Raw genomic sequence first — 20422 nt, 5'->3', positions numbered from 1 at the left:
ACTGTTGCGGGCCCTCAATGAAAGTTTTCCTGGATTAGTAAACAAGTGTGGAGTTGAAGTTCGGTCCGGGAAAACGTTGGTTGTAATCCGGTTAGTTCAAGGGAGCGTTTGGCGGCAGTGGGAGTGCGCCCCGGCCGGTGGCGTCTCAACCTACCTGCACGCTCGCTATTAGGTGAATTAGGTGGCTTCATTTGCATTTCTTTTAAACCTCTGGAGTACCCTTAGGGAGAGCCCACAGCATCAAGCATCTGCCTCTACAATACCCATACAGAATCAGAAATACAGCTCATGAACAGGTATTAATAAGAACGACTCTGCTGAAAGTATTCATCATACTTTTCACCATAACTAGATTGTTTAATTCGTAGGAATATCACTCCTTCAGCTTACCACATCAGCCATTCCAACCACCATCGCTCGCACCAGCGCGACCGATCATTTAAAGGTAGACCATGTTTTACAGATAGAGTTCATTCAAATTAATATGCATATCTTTATGTAATCCAGTCATTGCATTCCCATTTTTTTCGATCACCAGGTGAGCACTTCCTCACACCATCCACAGTCTTTTCCATACCATCAGGATTCTTCCCTCCTCCTACAGCAGCATCAGGTTAGTCCCCACCACCTAGCCATAATAGCCATAATAGATTTGTGTCTGATACAGCGCTTGCCAATTCAAAAATTTGTTTTGTCATATCCATTATATATCGGTGTGCATTATCAGGAGAGCACATCTATTGGCTAAGCAGCAGTCCAGCCACGGATCACATCCAAATCCATTCAGCGCTAGTGAATCTTTCTAATATTTGTAAATTACTTCTATTAAAAAATCTTAATCCTTCCAGAACTTATTAGCTGCTGAATGCTACAGAGGAAATTCCTTTCTTTTTGGAACACAGAGCTCTCTGCTGACATCATGAACACAGTGCTCTCTGCTGACATCTCTGTACATTTTAGCAACTGTGCATAGCTGATGTATGCTAAGGGCAGCATGGAGGCTTAGTGATTAGCACTGCTGCCTTGCAGTGCTGGGGCCTTGGGTTCAAATCCCACTAAGGACAACAATAAATAAAGACATTATTATTATTATTATTATTATTATAACGTCAGCAGAGTCCTGTGCTCGTGATGTCATCAGAGAACATTCCAAAAAGAAAAGAATTTCCTCTGTAGTATTAAGCAGCTAATAAGTACAGAAAGGATTAAGATTTTTTAATAGAAGTAATTTTACAAATCTGTTTAACTTTCCGGAGCCAGTTGATTTAAAAGAAAAAAGGTTTTCACCGGAGTACCCCTTTAAAGGGCTACTCCGGTGGAAAACTATTTTTTTTTTTAAATAAACTGGTGCCACAAAGTTAAACAGATTTGTAAAATTACTTCTGTTTAAAAATCTTAATCCTTCCAGTATTTATTAGCTGCTGTATGCTTCACAGGAAGTTGTATTTCTTTCTGGAGTTTTTTTTTCCCAGTCTGACCACAGTGCTCTCTGCTGACACCTCTGTCCGTATCAGGAACTGTCCAGAGCAGGAGAGGTTTGCTATGGGGATATGCTCCTGCTCTGGAGAGTTCCTGACATGGACAGAGGTGTCAGCAGAGAGCACTGTGGTCAGACTGAAATTAATTCCAGAAAGAAATACAACTTCCTGTGGAGCCTAGAGAAGCTGATAAGTACTGGAAGGATTAAGATTTATAAATAAAAGTAATTTACTAAATTTCCACCGGAGTAGCCCTAAAGTATGAAAATTTGTCATCGCTATCCGTATCGCTAAGGCATCGCAATGTATGGAACCTGCGACGTCAGCATTGTCTAGAGTTTCTTTACAGGAAGCCATTCTTTCACATACTGTACCGCCCAACCTCTGCAAAGTATGCGTTCATTCTTCTACCACACTCGGGGAATGTTAAAAATTCATTGACTTGTAGCTTATAAATCCCACCAAATGGGATTCCTCAGCTGTTCCACGTGTTGGTTTAGGATACACTGTAGGACCGAGGATCAGCTATCTTTCTTTCCATAACTATATCTATGTGTTAAATCAATTGATTGATTTCAAGATAATACGATTGTGATACAATTATCAAGCTATAGGACTGCCCCACAGTAATGCAGGTTATTGTCACTAGTGTTTCCCTATGGGAGGGAGAGTGCAAGAAATCTACAAGCTCAGACAATGTCAATGTCTAAGGCAGTGTTGCCCAACCAGTGTGTCTCCAACTGTTACAAAACTACAACTCCCAGCATGCCCGGACAACCTGTGTTAAAATGAGGGTGTGTGTAAGTGTGTGTATACCCTGATTTACTCTGGCCCCACAAAAGCCGCTGCGGTTCAAGGATTTAAAGCGGCTGCTTTAAATCATGTACCTGCAGCAGCTTCTGTGGGGCCAGAGTCCCGCCGCTGCCTGATTCCCATGTCCCTCCCCATCCCCAGATATACATTTTTAGCTTAAAGTCTATTAAACGTCGATAAACTCTTTCTGTCCCTTAAATGGGCACTCTCACCAACTTTATTTTTTGATATGTTGTAGTACTTATGTACTACAACATATCTCTAATATACTTTTATTATTATTTTTTTCATTAAAAAGGTTTAATTTACATTTAAAAAACGGCTACTGAAAAAGGACTGATTTTGGAGTGGCAATCAGTCCTTTTTCAGTTAGGCTGCACTCGCTCCCTGCCTGTCAATCAGACAGGCGGTAGCGAGTGCATTGGCTCCCCGGCCACTGGCTGAGAGGCCACTCCTCCCGCACATCGCCGCCGCCGCCTCGTTGCTGCCGCTGTCCCTGCACGCCCGCTGCCGGACTCTGCAGTAACTGCAAGTGTAATGAGGGAACGGGGTATGCAGGGCGGGGGGGGGGGGGGGGGGGAGGAGGGAACGGGCTAGTGCCGTAGCGGGGTGGGAACGGGCTAGCAAAAAAAAAAAAATAGGATGGTGGGAGCTACCCTTTAAAAAGCCAATGCGGTTCAATGATTTAAAGCAGCCACTTTAAATCATGTAACTGCAGCGGCTTCCACGGGGCCAGAGTCCCGCCGCCCGATTCCCTCCCCATCCCGGGCTTTCATATTTACCTGTCGGCGCCGTCTCCTGCAGGTTCCGGCGGCGTCCTGCGCAGTCGCTGTGCAATGATGATTGACGTCGCATTGAGGATGTCACTTGTCAGTACACAGCGACAGCGCAGGACGCCGCCAGAGCCTGCAGGAGCGGACCCTAGGACAGGTAAATATGAAAGCCGGGGATGGGGAGAGAATCGGGCGGCGGGACTCTGGCCCCGTGGAAGCCGCTGCAGTTACATGATTTAAAGCGTCCACTTTAAATCATTGAACCGCATTGGCTTTTTAAAGGGCCATAAAGAGTTTATCGGCGTTTAATAGACTTTAAGCAAAAAATTTTTGCTCAAAAAATGTGTGTTATATGCTGATAAATACGGTAATATATACCTCATGGCTGATAACAGCAAGCAATAGCTAAGGCGAAGATCCCGGCAATCATAGAACATCCTATTGTGTTCAGGATAGAACAGATGCCTGGTGACAAGTGGGCTTCATTACCTCAGGATAAAATACACTCTCTACAGTTGTCGCTTTTACTTCAATCGCTTTCATTCAATCCATGTGCATTCAGCAGCTGCGCAATATCATGGCGGGGGCCGCCTGTACACACCTACTACAACATTTTTTTGAAGAACATATCACTAAATAACTAAAATATACAAGACATTTTTTTGTGCCAAGAATTTGGAAGAAAGCAAGAGTCGTCCAAAAAAAAAAAAAAAACACAACATGAAATCCTTCTCATACAATGGGCTTACAAGCTTCTCTTTTCTTTTACTGTTTCTTGCCTACAGTCAGTGTATACAGGTATGCATCCTAAAAGCCAACGCCCCGGGCAACAAGGACGTAAATCTATTTTACATTTCATGGCAGGTTTTGTTATACTGTGTAATGACAGAAGGAAAGTGCTGACTCCTGTGGTGAAAGGGACCTGAAATGTTCTAGACAGTATAGTAAGAATACATGCCGAGCAAAGTATATACCCCAGGGGTGATCAAAAGTTTGGGCACCCCAGGTAAAACTTGTATTAATGTGCATAAAGAAGCCAAGGAAAGATGGAAAAATCTCCAAAAGGCATCAAATTACAGATTAGACATTCTTATAATATGTCAACAAAAGTTAGATTTTATTTCCATCGTTTCCACTTTCAAAATAACAGAAAACAAAAAAATGGCGTCTGCAAAAGTTTGAGCACCCTGCAGAATTAATATCTTGTACTGCCCCCTTTGGCAAGTATCACAGCTTGTAAAGGCTTTTTGTAGCCAGCCAAAAGTCTTTCAATTCTTGTTTGAGGTATCTTTGCCCATTCTTCCTTACAAAAGTCTTCCAGTTCTTTGAGATTTCTGGGCTGTCTGTCACGCACTGCTCTTTTAAGGTCTATCCATAGATTTTCAATTATGTTGAGGTCAGGAGATTGTGAAGGCCATGGCAAAACCTTCAGTTTACGCCTCTTGATGTAATCCCCCGTGGATTTTGAGGTGTGTTTAGGATCATTATCCATTTGTAGAAGCCATCCTCTCTTTAACTTCAGCTTTTTCACAGATGGCATCAAGTTAGCATCCAAAATTTGCTGACATTTTAGTGAATCCATTTTTCCTTCTACTTGTGAGATGTTCCCTGTGCCACTGGCTGCAATACAACACCAAAGCATGATTGATCCAACCCCATGCTTAACAGTTGGACAGAGGTTCTTTTCATTAAATTCTGTTCCCCTTTTTCTCCAAATGTACCTTTGCTCATTCCGGCCAAAAAGTTCAATGTTAACCTCATCGGTCCACAGAACTGTCTATATGTTCATTGGCAAAGTTCAAACGCTGATTTTTGTGGTGAGGACGTAGAAGATGTTTTCTTCTGATGACTCTTCCATGAAGACCATATTTGTACAAGTATCTCTTTATAGTGGAATAGTGTACCACAACTCCAGTGTCTGACAGATCTTTCTGGAGGGATTGTGCAGTCAAACGTGGGTTTTGAATAGTTTTTCTCACAATCCTGCGAGCTGTTCTGTCTGATGTTTTTCTTGGTCTTGCAGATCTTGCTTTAACTTCCACTGTTCCTGATGACTGCCATTTCTTAATTACATTCCGAACAGAGGATATTGACATCTGAAAACGTTTTGCTATCTTCTTATAGCCTTCTCCAGCTTTGTGAGCATCAACTATTTTCAGTTTCAGATTTCTAGACAACTGCTTAGAAGAACCCATGGTGCTGATTGTTGGGGCAAGGTCAGATGAGTCTGGGCATTTAAAAACCTTTGAGATTGACATCACCTGGTCTTCCCAGATGATGATTGAGAACAATCCATGACACTGGCAGGTCTCAGCTTTGCAAAGGGGGCAGTGCATGCTATAAATTCTGCAGGGTGCCCAAACTTTTGCAGACGCCATTTTTTTGTTTTCTGTTATTTTGAAAGTGTAAATGATAGAAATAAAATCTAACTTTTGTTGACATAATATAAGAATGTCTAATTTGTCACTTGATGCCCTTTTGGAGATTTTTCCATCTTTCCTTGGCTTCTTTATGCACATTAATACAAATTTTTACCTGGGGTGCCCAAACTTTTGATCCCCACTGTATGGGGGAAATTTATTAAAACCTGTGTAGAGAAAAGTTGACCAGTTGACCATAGCAACCTATCAGATCGCTGCTTTCATTTTTCAGAGGTCCTTTAAAATGAAAGAAGCCATCTGATTGGTTACTATAGGTAACTGGTCAACTTTTCCTCTACACAGGTTTTGATAAATCTCCCCCCATAATATTTGCTGCCGATATACATAAGAGAGTGAGAGGGTTATACAAAGGCGACTGCCAACGGTTTCACGCATAGCAATGCGCTTCTTCCGGCCTCCTAGAGGCCGGAAGAAGCGCATTGCTATGCGTGAAACCACCGGCAGTCGCCTTTGAGAGCCCAACGCTACCTTGTCAGCCGGTCCGGAGGAACAGCCCGAGATGGGAGCCGAATGACCAGAGCCTATGCGGTGAGTGCAGGACGCTTGCCCTTCTCTTCAGTATTTCTATACAAAATTAAAAACAGTCACAAACAAATGAAATTATGGCCCATGGGTACAAAGTGTAAGGCCATTATAGAACCGTGATAGATGCAACTTACTATACTCCGTGCCGTTATGTCTGGAGAGGGAAAAGGGGGGGGAAAAAAGAAAAACCCCAAATCCCCTAAACCTGTATATTGAGATCAAACATCATTGTCTTGTTATTATTTCACTCCTTTTATTTAAGACATATATTGGACATATACAGGTTTTTTGACTTGTCCAGGATTTTAGATTTACGTCATTTGAATCTCAGTGGGGGAGACATATCATAGTTGTCTATTTCCCGCATCAATATAGACCAACCTACAGAGCGTTAGGCCGATCTATTGTGCGCTTAATTTATCAAAAGTCGCACGGCTCTTGATAAATTCTGCGCACAGAATTCGGGATCTATGGTTTAGAATATATTTAAACCTGCTTCTGTATGGTCCGACATTCCAGCGTATTTTCGGCCAATGCGACTTTTCGTAGAAAAGTCGCTATTGATAAATTCAGCACCAATGCATTTTTCTGTCTAAAATAGACTAGAATGCATCATGTTCTAAAAATCCTCTAAAGCAAAAGTCGCGAAAAAGTCGCACATATTTAGATCGACTTTCAGTGCGACAAATTTAAAAACTGTCTAAATCTATATATATAACTCAATGTATGTGTGTACGTTCCAGCATCATGTCCAAATGGCTAAAGATATTAACATGAAACTTGGCACACATGTTACTTACATGTCAACAAACATAGGATAGGTGATTTAACCCTTACTCACCCCCATTTGCCAGGGGCGGGGTTTATGTTTAAAGTCCCATACAAGTCAATGGGAAATATATATGTTACTGCAGAACTTCCAAACGGCTGGAGATATTTCGATAATACTTGGTCACATGTTACTTATATGTCCACTTAAAATATAGGATAGGTAATTTAACCCTTAACTACCCCCATTTGTGAGGGTCTGGGTTTTTGTTTAAAGTCCCATGCAAATCAATGGGAAATGTATGTTCCCACATAACTTCCATACGGCTGAAGATATTTCAATACCTGGTACACATATTACGGGTCGGGATGATGTTGGGATATGAGGACGGGATGTGGAGGTTGAGATATGATGACGAGATAGGAGGTCGGGATATGACAACAATATATGAGGATGGGATATGAAGTCAAAAGCTTCCTCCTTTGTTTATTTTCCTCCCCAACAAGGATTAGGAAGGAAAAACCGGGCAACGCCGGGTACTCAGCTAGTCCTTTGATAAAGATCCCCCATTGTCACTTTTGGGAGGCTCATTGTTATGATATTTATTATAAGTTATGTGTTAATGTAGCTGATACTTCTTCTTGCACGGTGCATTTTTTTCTGACATATTGATCTATCTATAAGCTCTGTGACTCCCATGATCAGACGGAACATACCCTATAGAACGTCTCATCCAGGCATGTGAAGGCCTTGGTTTTAAAAGGGTTAAATTCCATCAAACCATCCTCATCACCCTTCTATCACAATATTCTTGGAGAGAATTCTTCTTTAAAAGTGGACTTGTTGGCTCTCCTGACATGTCTGCTTAGAAAATACTTGACATAATTATGAAGCAGCTTTTCTTAAAAGTTTGCATTGTGCCAATCCTCTAGATTTGTATGGACGTATTGACAACTGGGCGTTACCTTTCACCTTGTTAAAGGGGTGTGTCCCAGTACATCCCCATACTGTCAGCCCTGACCGGTCACCGCCACTCTACAGAGACACGCCCCTATGACTATAAGAAATGAAACACCCAGTTGTCAATGTAGTCCTACCGTTTCAGGAGGAAAAGCTGAGATAAGACACAATCCAGTGAAGACGCTGCAGAATTGTTATTTTATGGGAATATTTTTACTAAAACAAAAACATGACAGGATTGAGGGCAGGAGTTTTTTTAAATACAAAGGTATAGCTGAGCTGACTAACAAAAGTAAAGATGAGCGAACTTACAGTAAATTCGATTCGTCACAAATTTCTCGGCTCGGCAGTTGATGACTTATCCTGCATAAATTAGTCCAGCTTTCAGGTGCTCCGGTGGGCTGGAGACTCTTTCCTAGGACTGTATCCACCTTTTCCAGCCCACCGGAGCACCGGAAAGCTGAACTAATTTATGCAGGATAAGTCATCAACTGCCGAGCCGAGAAGTTTGTGATGAATCAAATTTACTGTAAGTTCGCTCATCTCTAAACAAAAGGCCAAAAGTAAAAGGAAACGGCATGGAGATGTGTCACAGCAGGGGATCATGGGAACGTTCAGCCTTTATATTTGCTGAGTGGACTGCTGACACATCTTGGAGGAATGTATAGCTCTGTGACTGTATCTGAATAGATTCCAGGAAGCAATGAATGGTAACACAGGACTGAGAGCGCCCATAAAATGACACGTGTGTATTTACAGAAACAAGGAGCAAAGCCGAATCTCCATCAAGCAGATAAAATGACTGCAGTAACAAACCAGGATAGGGCTTATTTTTATTATAACCACCCAAACCCAAAGCAGTGCAGCTACCACTAATTGTGAGGAAACCGAATAGATCTGGGATAAAACAAACCCTGATCAGTGATGGCTTCTCACCGCCAACTAGACACAGATCCCCTACAGCGGCCACTACAGGGAAGATCGAGTACTGCATAACATTCATTAAAACAAATGTAACACATGGCTGGGCTGAGTCCTCCACAGTGAGGGGCACATAGGGGTTGTATTACCATCGAATTATAGTTATAAAAAAATGAACCAAAGGCTTTTCATAAGTCAATTTACAGTGAAATATCTTTAATCCATCCTATAGAGAATGCTTCTATAGGTAACAGTATTCCTATGGTAGCAGGGCAATGGGATGCATTAGGGATCAACCGATTATCGGTATGGCCGATAATCACGATTTTGGGCATTATCGGTATCGGCAATTACCTTGCCGATAAGCCGATAATGCCCCGCCCCCCGCACCGCCCCCACCGCGACCGCCCCCAACCCGCCACACCGCACCGCACCCCCCACCGTAGTGCTGGGCGGTATACCGGTATGGATTTTTGCCCATACCGCTATACCGGTCGGGCCCCTCCCCCATCCTCCGAGTCAATAAAAAAATTAATAAACTTACCCGTAATGGGGGTGGTCCGGGCTATCCATCCTTCCTTCCTGTAGTGTTCGGCGCCATTCCGGGTGGAGGGTGAACCGGTACGGGCTGTCCTTCTCCGGGGGTCCTCTTCTCCACTCCGGGCAGGCTCCGGCCTAGTACGCTGCATAGACGCCGCTACGCCGAGACGTCAGGTGTGTCACTGCGCACGGGCGTCACCGCGCAGCGGCGTCTATGCAGCGTTACTAGGCCGGAGCCTGCCCGGAGTGGAGAAGATGACCCCCGGAGAAGAAGGACAGCACGTACCGGTTCACCCTCCACCCGGAATGCCGCCGGACACTACAAGAAGGAAGGATGGATGGCCCGGACCACCCTGACAGGTAGGGGAGAGAAGCGGGTGGTGGCGGCGGCGGCCTATGGCACCGCAAAAGCCACTGCAGTGCTTTAAATCAATGACCTGCAGCGGTGTCAAGGGGGGATAAATAGCCGATAACTTATACCGGAATATCGGTATAAGTTATTGGCTATCGGGCCTAACCTCCACCGATTATCGGTATCGGCCCTAAAAAAACGATATCGGTCGATCCCTAGCGTACATATATCTATCTATCTATATACCTGCGCTTTCCCTTCTTACCCTCCCTCCATCAGATCACCCAGGACTGCGCTGTCTCTTTAAAGGGGTACTCCGGTACCAACTGGTGCCAGAAATCAACTAGTTCCAGAAAGTTAAACAGATTTGTAAATTACTTCTATTAAAAAATCGTAATCTTTCCTGTACTTATTAGTTGCTGAATACTACAGCGGAAATTCTTTTCCGTTTGAAACACAGAGCTCTCTGCTGACATCATGAGCACAGTGCTCTCTGCTGACATCTGTCCATTTTATTAACTGTCCATGTTTGCTATGAGGATTTCCTTTTACCCTGGACAGTTCCTAAAATGAGATGTCAGCAGTGAGCACTGTGCTCATGATGTCAGCAGACAGCTCTGTGTTTCAAACGGAACAGAATTTCTTCTGTAGTATTCAGCAGCTAATTAGTACAGGAAGGATTAAGATTTTTTTAATAGAAGTAATTTACAAACCTATTTAACTTTCTGGCACCAGTTGATTAAAAAAAAAGTTTTTCACTGGAGTACCCCTTTAACGCTCCACTTGTTAACCGTCTGATCGCCTTCAAGAAGGCAGAGAAAGGCAAACATCTTCAGGACGGAGAGCAAACACAGCACATGAAACTGCAAGCCGATCTAAGAGGGAGCTTTAAGAACTGTCACTGCGCATTGTGCGTCTTTGTCCCAGATGCAAAGGCACGAAAAACACCTGTGTACAGATTACTTAACATCGCTGTTTGAATTTCAACAATTATTACAAAATTGTTCATTCTGACTTTTAAAATTCCTTAATCGCTCAGAGAAGTCAACAGCGGTAACCGGAATCAGAGCATCACGTGTCATTATCATATTGTTATTTCTTTATCACAGAAACTTATTCTGGAGCAAGAAAAGTGAGGAGGTGCAAATATCAACTTTTAATTTGATGTCCAATAGTTTAGAAAATACGATAACTAGAGATGAGCGAACTTACAGTAAATTCGATTCGTCACGAACTTCTCGGCTCGGCAGAAAGAGTCTCCTAGGACTGTATCCACCTTTTCCAGCCCACGGGAGCAGCTGAAAGCTGAACTAATTTATGCAGGATAAGTCATCAACTGCCAAGCTGAGAAGTTCGTGACAAATCGAATTTACTGTAAGTTCGCTCATCTCTACCGATAACCTCTACAGCATGTCACCCAGGAAGGTTTTAGATGCTTTTATTAGGCCTGCAGTCAAACAGTACTAAAATGTAGACTAAATGTATGACTAAAATCTAATGTAAGGGACTAAGATGTACCGTATTTTTCGCCATATAAGACGCTCCGACATATAAGACGCACCCAATTTTAAAGGAGGAAAATCTAGAAAAAAAAATATTCTGAACCAAATACAATGTAAAGTATAGGACAGTAATCTTCAACCTGCGGGCCTCCAGATGTGGCAAAACTACAACTCCCAGCATGCCCGGACAGCCGTTGGCTGTCCGGGCATGCCGGGAGTTGTAGTTTTGCAACATCTGGAGGTACGAAGGATGAAGACCATGGGTATAGGAGGTTGTACTCACGTGTCCCCGCCGCTCCAGACCGTCACCGCAGCCCTGGATGTCGCCCCCCCCATCGCTGTCGCTGCGTCCCCGTCGCACCGGAACGTCTCTGCTGCCCGGTATCCTCGCTCTCCGTCGCCGCCATCACGTTGCTACGCACATTGCTCCTATTGGATGACGGGATGGCGTGGACGACGACGTGATGACGACGAAGGAAAGCGCCGGCCATGCAGGGGATCCCGACACAGCAGACACCGAGGAGGCAGGTAAGGTCCCTTCCGGTGTTCTGTAAGCTGTTCGGGATGCCGCGATTTCACCACGGCGTTCCCGAAGAGCCCGACTGAGCAGCTGGGTTAGTGTCACTTTCGCTTCAGACGCGGCGGTCAGCTTTGATCGCCGCGTCTGAAGGGTTAATACAGGGCATCACCGCGATCGGTGATGTCCTGTATTAGCTGGGGGTCCCGGCCGTTGATGGCCGCAGGGACTGACTCGATAGGGGTGTATTCGCCATATAAGATGCACCAACTTTCCCCCCCCAGTTTTTGGGAAGAAAAAGTGGGTCTTATACAGCGAAAAATACGGTAGACTAAATGTATGACTAAAATCAAATGTACGGGACTAAAATGTAATATGCTTGTCTAATACCGGCCTGAGATTTAAAGGAAGCCACAGGACGCCGCCCCAGCAACACGCGATGGATTGATTGATGAGCAGATCACATTTTTGGCGTAGCTTTAGGTGCTCAGGTGTCGGCTTCTCCCTACGGGCTGCAGTAAATCATTTTTCTAAACAAAATATAGGTATATTTATGAGTAATAAGGTCATATTCACACCACAGATTCAGAGTAAAATGCCCATGTTGGTACCAGATTAAAGGCCCCAAAAGTTTTACCTGGAGTCCCACCATTCTCAGCTGAAATTTGTTCCAGAACATCATTCCCAACAAGCACACAAGGTGGGCCCTATGGTCAGGATTACCAAAGCAAAGGGTCTCCATTTTTATTTCGTTATGGGGCTTCCCCCCCATTAAAGCCCCTTCCAGCTGTTCTATTTTTGGTCCTTACCTCCAAAATTGGGTAGTATTGTTTTTATGTTTTTTTTATGCTGGCAACATGACAGTGTCTGGGCTTTAAAAATACAATATCCTAAATTCAGTCAGCTTCAGAAGTAAGTGTGGTTGCTACACACTGTTATGGGGGCATCTGGGCCGAAATACACATATCAGGACATTTGGGGCAGCCACACACCGTCATGGGGCATCTACAACAAGCACGTAAAATCATGGGGGTATCCAAGACAGGTTAATATCCTTGTGGAGTTTATTTGCAACAGGCACATACCATCATGGGGGTAACTGCAGCAAGAACACATTGTTACTGGGGCATTTGCCCCAAGCACACGTCATGGAGGCATCTGCAGCAGGAATGTACCATCATGGAGACATCTGTGCCCGGCACATACCATTATGGTGGCATCTGCGACAGGCACATACCATCACGGGGGCATCTGCAGGCACACACTGTTATGGGGCATCTGCAGGCACACACTGTTATGGGGGGCACCTGCGACAGGAACATTTTGTTGCAGGCATCTGTATCAGACACATATCGACATGGGGGCATCTGCAACAAGCACACACACTCTTATGGGGGACATCTACGACAAGCACCAGCTGTCATGTAGGGATCAATGGCAGGCAGACAATACTTTAAGGGCACTTGTGGCTCATTCTCAAGAGCTAAGGGTGAATAGAAAAAAAAAAATGGAGATAAAAAAAAAATCTGTGGTAATGGCCTCCACATGCCTAAGTTAAGGGTTTCAACGCATTTTCAGATTTTCGTATGTTGAGCAACCATAATACTCAGCATACTAATGCGGGTCCTGACCAACCAAACAAAAAGTGACCTAAATTACTGGGATCACACATTAAGTTATATCACGTAGCGTCGCCGGCCTCAGTTCTCAGCTATGATAACGTCAACACCTAGGAGACTCCGGAGACCCCCGTAAATGCATGGGAAAAACTGTATCTAGAAGAAGTATGGCTTTAACCAGCTACAGTGAATTTTCCACAGAACGGCCAATTACAGCTCCGCAAAGTACATAGAACAATCTACAATAAGCGGCCTTTTCTTATTCCAGTCACTCCCGAGATCAGGGCAGAAATGAGCATACATAATGCGTCCACAATGGGCGTAATCACAAGTGTGACAGTGAATATACGCCGATTGTAATGGCTGCCTAATCTCACACTAGCTTTTGACATCAGGCGTTGTCTGGATTGTTCGTGTCTGCGGTAAATCCTGCACGTCGCTAAATGGGCTTCATGAGGACAGTAAGTGGGAAAATGCTGCGCGGTAAATGGCGTAATTAGCACAGTCTGGGTAATTAAGACACAAGGAGCAAATTAGAGTATTATCCGACTGATACCAGTAAGGACCAAGAAAGTCCACCTGTCACCGGGTGCTTCATGATTTATTTATTTTTTAAGTTTTTGATTACAATTTTTTTTTTTTTTACCAAAAAATGTGCTTTACTACATGTGGGGTTATTTTTGTTGCGTTTTTTTTTTTTATTATTATTTATTTTTTGCTTATTACAAAACACATAACTCCATGATGATGATGTCAAGAAGATATCATGAAGAATGTAAAAAATGTACACGTGTTTTTTTTTTTTTTTTTTTGTAAGTGGGGAAATAAAAAACGCTGCAAACTGGGTATAAAAAGCCACACCTACAACATGATGCATTTTTTAAATAAAATTAAAATCAGCAATATATTTCCGTGCGGAGTCCGGAGAAAGAATTGACATGTCGGCGACAGATGTTTCCGCCGTGCGCATGTTGCAGCAGTATCCCACTGAAAACAATATGACTCTGTTGCAACGGAATCTCCGAGCGGAATTTTTCCGTCGGATACTGCTCGGAATTTTCGCCGTGTGACTATGGCCAAAAAATGCCTTACTGACTTCCAGCTAACATCTGGCTGCAGCACTTTTTCTGCCTTGTTTTTTTTATTTTATTTTCTTAAAAATGTCATGTGTGACATCAGCCTATATGAGTGTTTTTGTTGGTATTTTTTTCCGTGCGTTTCCCCCCCCCCCCCTCATTTATCATTAGAATTCCTTGAATCATAGGATGAACGGATCATGTGAAAAACACCACTGATAAATACAAGTACTGAAACACAAAACTTGGGAGAGGTGTCACAAAAACGCCACAAAACTAACACAATATAAAAAAAAGGTTGAAGATGGCCTAAGGGTGGCAGGATTAACCCTTAATAACCCACGTATGCCTGAGGCCTTCCAGCACTCCTAGTCAGCACATTGATCAGATACATGACACTTGTCATCGCCTGTTTGTTGACTGTGGCGGCGGTAACAGGAAGGTCTGTGTAGGTCAGAACCGGTCACCACGGCACCCAATAGGCTGTCTGCCATCATGGCTGAGGTTACACAACAACCAACACCCTATTGTAAAATGGCCGTAAGGTGCTCTGTTGTGACAAATGGCGGCCTGTCATTTTTTATTTGTATTTTTTTTACAAACTTCTGACATGTCACAAAGCTATTATGGCTGCTATGCTGTCTGACTTGGTTGTGGTGACTTCTAACCCCTTATAGAAGTAAATGGGAGCTGAATATACAGTGTAGCATCACCAGCTGCGCCATTCTCGTAACTCGAGAGTTACGTAAACAACGCAGCTTGTTTCCATATATCCCTTTTTGAGGAAAATTGAAATTCGCAAAAAGTGGAAATTCCAGACACAAAAAATATATTATTATTTATTTATTTATTTATTTTTTTTTTGAGGTGTATATGGCCTATGGCAGCGTTTTCCAAACAGTGTCCAGCTGTTGCACAACTGCAACACCCAGCATGCCCGGACAGCCCAGAAAACACTGACCTATGGTTTTAGGCCTTAAAAAATGTGAATACAGCCTTACGCCTGAAAGTATTTTTAAAACTTCCTTCATGTATGAAAACCAATGGCGACATATAAGCTGGAGATGTTGTCCATAGCAACCAGTCAGCTGTAGGTTATAAAAGAGGAGATCTGGCAGGTTGCTATGGGCAACAGCTCCATGTTTCACTTTCTGTACATGAGGCCTAGTGCGGTCTGGAAATGAAACTGTTGCTATGGGCAACAGCTCCATGTTTCACTTTCCCTTTTTGTACATGAGGTCTAGTGCGGTCTGGAAATGAAACTGTTGCTATGGGCAACAGCTCCATGTTTCACTTTCTGTACATGAGGCCTAGTGCGGTCTGGAAATGAAACGGTTGCTATGGGCAACAGCTCCATGTTTCACTTTCACTTTTTGTACATGAGGACCTAGTGCGGTCTGGAAATGAAACATTAGTTGTACGGTTGTGTTTTTTTGAGTTTGGTCAAGGAGAACGTGTGTACTGTTGTGATATTATTCTCCCGTAAAGCCTCTGGCGCCAGCATGAAAGGAAAAAGGTTAAATATGTACTAAACTGCCAAAAAAAAAAAAGTCTAATAAATAGGGAAAAAACAAACAACCATTCTCTCCGCAGCACAAAGCTGCCCGTTAATGTTTAGTAACAGGGAGGGTCCGGCACAAAGAGGCTTCATCGCCTTGTGTGCGCTCGTAAAAAATGACAATTAACCCTTCCGCTGCAACCATAGCTGACTCCGATTCCTGGTGGAACAGGAGATGTCACACAGTCCACTGCAATACAACGTGTCGCTAAATCAGTGGTCTCCAACCTGCGGGATCAGCTAGAGACTATCGTCACTTCGCGAGTTCACGAATATTTAGAATATAGAGCTATATATTCGTAAAGACGAATATTCGGGGTTTTTTAGTGTTTTTTTTCACATGCGAAAATTTGCATAAAAAATCTGCATGTGAAAAGAAAAAAAAGTGAACAAACACAGCGAATATGCAACTTTCACAAACATGGGACGAAATATCTTGAATTCGAATATGGCCCCTGCTGCTCATCATTACTACAGATCAATGTGCTTTATTATTCTGGGTGGACACCTTCGAGGGCACGTTCAGGTTTACGGACGTTACATAATATTTGGTCAGTGTTCCAAGAAAGGGCTCGTTCACACAAGCGGATTTACTTGCTGCCAGTTTGAATGGTGGCGGCTGATTTTCCACTGCGGAATTTCCACTGAGGAAAATCCCCCACAGACCCCAGTGAAGTCAATAGGGTCTACGGCGGGCATTCCGCAGCAGAAATTATGCAGCTTAGGCCTCGTTCACATTGCCATTCGCATCCGACCCTTTAAGGGTCCGATCAGCTTTTTTTTTTTTTTCTAGAACCGATCGGACCCTAAAACCGGGTCAGATGCAAACAGCTACTAACGGGTCCCGACGGACCTCATTCACTTGCAAGCACTATTTTTTATCTTCGCTAAATTCCTGTAAAGTTACCGGATCACCTACGGACCCCATGCAAGTGAATGAGGTCTGTCGGGACCCGTTATTAGCTGTTTGCATCTGACCCGTTTTAGGGTCCGATCGGTTCTAGAAAATAAATAAATGCCGATCGGACCCTAAAACGGGTCAGATGCAAACAGCTACTAACGGGTCCCGACGGACCTCATTCACTTGCAAGCACTATTTTTTATCTTCGCTAAATTCCTGTAAAGTTACCGGATCACCTACGGACCCCATGCAAGTGAATGAGGTCTGTCGGGACCCGTTATTAGCTGTTTGCATCTGACCCGTTTTAGGTCCGATCGGTTCTAGAAAATAAATAAATGCCGATCGGAGCCTAAAACGGGTCAGATGCAAACAGCTACTAACGGGTCCCGACGGACCTCATTCACTTGCATGGGGTCCGTTGGTGATCCGGTAAATTTACAGGAATTTAGCGAAGATAAAAAATAGTGCTTGCACTATTTTTTTCTCCACTAAACTCCCGTTCTTCTGGCCGGATTGCCGGTGTGAGGTGATATTTCCGAACCTAAGGGGTGTGGCTTATTTATCTCCTGCAGACGTGCGATCTCGGGGAGGAACAGTTCGATTTTTGCATGGGTTCGGAAATCTCACCTCACACCGGCAGGACTCCGAATAGCGGAGTGCGACGGCAAAGTGAACAAGGCCTTAGACAGCCGAAGAGAGCCCGCCTCCATTCAAACTCGCAGTGGGAAACATGCAAGTAAATCCGCTCGTGTGGACGAGCCCTAAGGATATGTTCACACGGCTGAATGTCCGCACAGGATGGGATTCTACTGCCCCGTGCACACTGCAGAATTTAAGCACCAGATGTTTCTGGTGCGGAAATCCAGATTCCGGTATATACCGTAAAGAAATGCATTGCCGTCTATGAAACTGAGAATTTCCGAGTGGTCCTAGCGCCCGCTGGTTAGTCAAATGTGCGGAATGTCCGCACTTGTTTTCACGATGCCACATAAGAAGCAAAAAAATAATAATTTTTTAGGCTATGTTCACATTTGCATCTGGGAAACCGCAACGCAAAGCCTGGTCTGTCGCACTGATCACTAGTCGCTCACTCTCCTGCTGTTGTACAACTACTACTCCCATCGTGTTACAGTTTTACGACAGCTAGACGGCCACTGGTTGGAGAAGCTCCTTGAGTTCAAGTATTCGTGGATCTCACCTATTTTGTGCATTTTTGAACATTTATGGCCACATTTTTGCGAAACTATAATCTTCAAAACTTTTTGAAAAAAAAAATGGAAGGAAAAGCATTAAAAAAGGTCTCTTGAACCTATGGTGCAAAATATGCGTGGATCTGTGAATGCGGATCTCTCTGGATCTTCTTGATCACACAGGAGAGGTTCTATCAGTGTTTCCTAACCAGGGTGCCTCCAGCTGTTGCAAAACTACAACTCCCAGAATGCCCAGACAGCCTTTAGCTCAGTGTTTCCCCAACCAGGGTGCCTTCAGCTGTTGCAAAACTACAACTTCCAGCATGCCCGGACAGCCTTTGGCTGTCCGGGCATGCTGGGAGTTGTAGTTTTGCAACAGCTGAAGGCCCCCTGGTTGGGGAAACACTGATCTATATACTGCTTCCAACCAAGTGACAACTTACTGTAAATCCAGCCCAACCCCCATACAACCGCACCAGCCTGCACTGTAACCAGGCGCAAGCAATAAATCCCATAAAACCTAAACACAGTGCACAGTCGTGCAGGTCACTAACTCAAGAATCCCGCTCCAAGAATGGATTCCCAGGACAATCACATGTAACCTATACAGAGGGGAGATCCTAGGAAACAAATCACTGCCACCTACAGGCGGAAAGTGTAATTACACAATGCAAAGAGAAGACAATGGAAACAAGTGCATCTCTATTCCTGGAATATCCATTCACCTAACTTTATACAGTTTTTACACAGTCATAGAGTTATATTAGAAAGTTTTAGTTGTATCTAGTTTCTACATCATTAACTTCAGCTTTTATTTGACAATAATTCAGTGATCTCCAAACAACAGCCCTCTAGCTGTCGCACAACTACAACTCCCGTCATGCTGTGACAGCCACAGTAATTTTCAACCAGCAGCTCTACAGTAGTCGCAAAACTACAGCTCCCATCATGCCCTGACAGCCACAATGATCTCCAGCCAGTAGCATTTTAGCTGTCCCACAACTATAACACCCAACAGACGCAATGATTTCCACGAGTAGCCCTTCAGCTGTGACACAACTACAACTCCCATCATACTGTGACAGCCACAATGACCTCCAACGAGTAGCTCTCCAGCTGTGACACAACTACAACTCCCATTGTCCTGCGACAACCGCAGTGATCTCCGACAAGTAGCTCTCCAGCTGTGACACTACAACTCCCATTGTGTTGTGACAGCCGCAGTGTCCTCCAACGAGCAGCTCTCCAGCTGTGACACAACTACAACTCCCATCATGCTGTGACAGCCGCAGTGATCTCCAATCAGTGGCTCTCTAGCTGTCATAAAGTTACAACTCCCATCACATCCTTGCTACTGCAATGATCTCTAACCAGTCAATCTCTAGCTTCGCAAGACTACAACTCCCATCATGCCCCCAAAAGCCGCAGTGATCTCCAACAAGTAGCTCTCCAGCTGTCACAAATCTACAACTCCCATCATGTCCCGACTGCTGCAATAATGTCCAACCAGCAGCTCTCCAATGTTGCAAGACTACAACTCCCATCATGCTATGACCGCCGCAGTGATCGCCAATCTGTGGCTCTCTAGCTGTCATAAAGTTACAACTTCCATCACATCCTTACTACTGCAATGATCTCTAACCAGTCAATCTCTAGCATCGCAAGACTACAACTCCCATCATGCCCTGACAGTCGCACTGATCTCCAACCAGTGGTTCTCTAGCTGTCATAAAGTTACAACTCCCATCATGCCCTGACTGCTTCAACGACTATGACTCCCAAGCAGCACAACTAAGACTCCCATCATGCTTGTGGGACAGCAACCAGTGTCTCTCCAGCTATCGCAAAACTATAACTCTCATCAGACCCAGACAGGAGTGATGTCCAAACAGCGGCTCGCCAGCTATTGCCGAACTACATCTCCCATAATGCCCTGATGGCTTGAATGCAAAACTACAATTCCCATCACGTCCTGACGGCTCCAGCCATCTCCAACCATCTCCAACCAGGAACTCTTCAGCTGTCACACAACTACGACTCCCATCATGTCCTGACAGATCTCCAGCCAGTAGCTGTCTAGCCGTAGGCTGTCAGGACACCATAGGATTCATAGATTCATAACAGCAGAGAACTACAGGTTGGGAAAAATCTAATTTTATTTTTTCAGGTATTTATATATTAATTTACAACAGTCTCAAATATTACATCAAAAAACATAAAAGTGCATAAAAAAATAAATTAAATAAAAAAAGTGAATTTTTTGACTCTGAAATCTGCCACAAAAGTGACAAAAAAGTAATGAAAAGCTAAACCAAAAAATGCACATGTCTACAATCTAAAAGGGAGCTTCCCAAGCAGAGTGCCTCCAGCTGTTGCAAAACTACAACTCCCAGCATGCCCGGACAGCCTTCGGCTGTCCGGGCATGCTGGGAGTTGTAGTTTTGCAACAGCTGGAGGCACTCTGCTTGGGAAACACGCAGACAGGAC

At 44.0% G+C, this 20422-nt stretch overlaps 1 protein-coding gene across 4 annotated transcripts in view; it reads right to left on the bottom strand.

The window, feature by feature from the left end:
* LYPD6B (LY6/PLAUR domain containing 6B) overlaps positions 1–20422 on the bottom strand; it is an 86594-nt gene that overhangs the window by 55376 nt on the left and 10796 nt on the right. The gene's annotated exons all lie outside the window — the stretch shown is intronic.

This window comes from Hyla sarda, chromosome 8 (assembly GCF_029499605.1).
Source record: "Hyla sarda isolate aHylSar1 chromosome 8, aHylSar1.hap1, whole genome shotgun sequence".
Classification (NCBI taxonomy): domain Eukaryota; kingdom Metazoa; phylum Chordata; class Amphibia; order Anura; family Hylidae; genus Hyla; species Hyla sarda.
The sequence above is the reverse complement of the archived record's forward strand: the minus strand, read 5'-3'. Positions and strand labels throughout refer to the sequence as shown.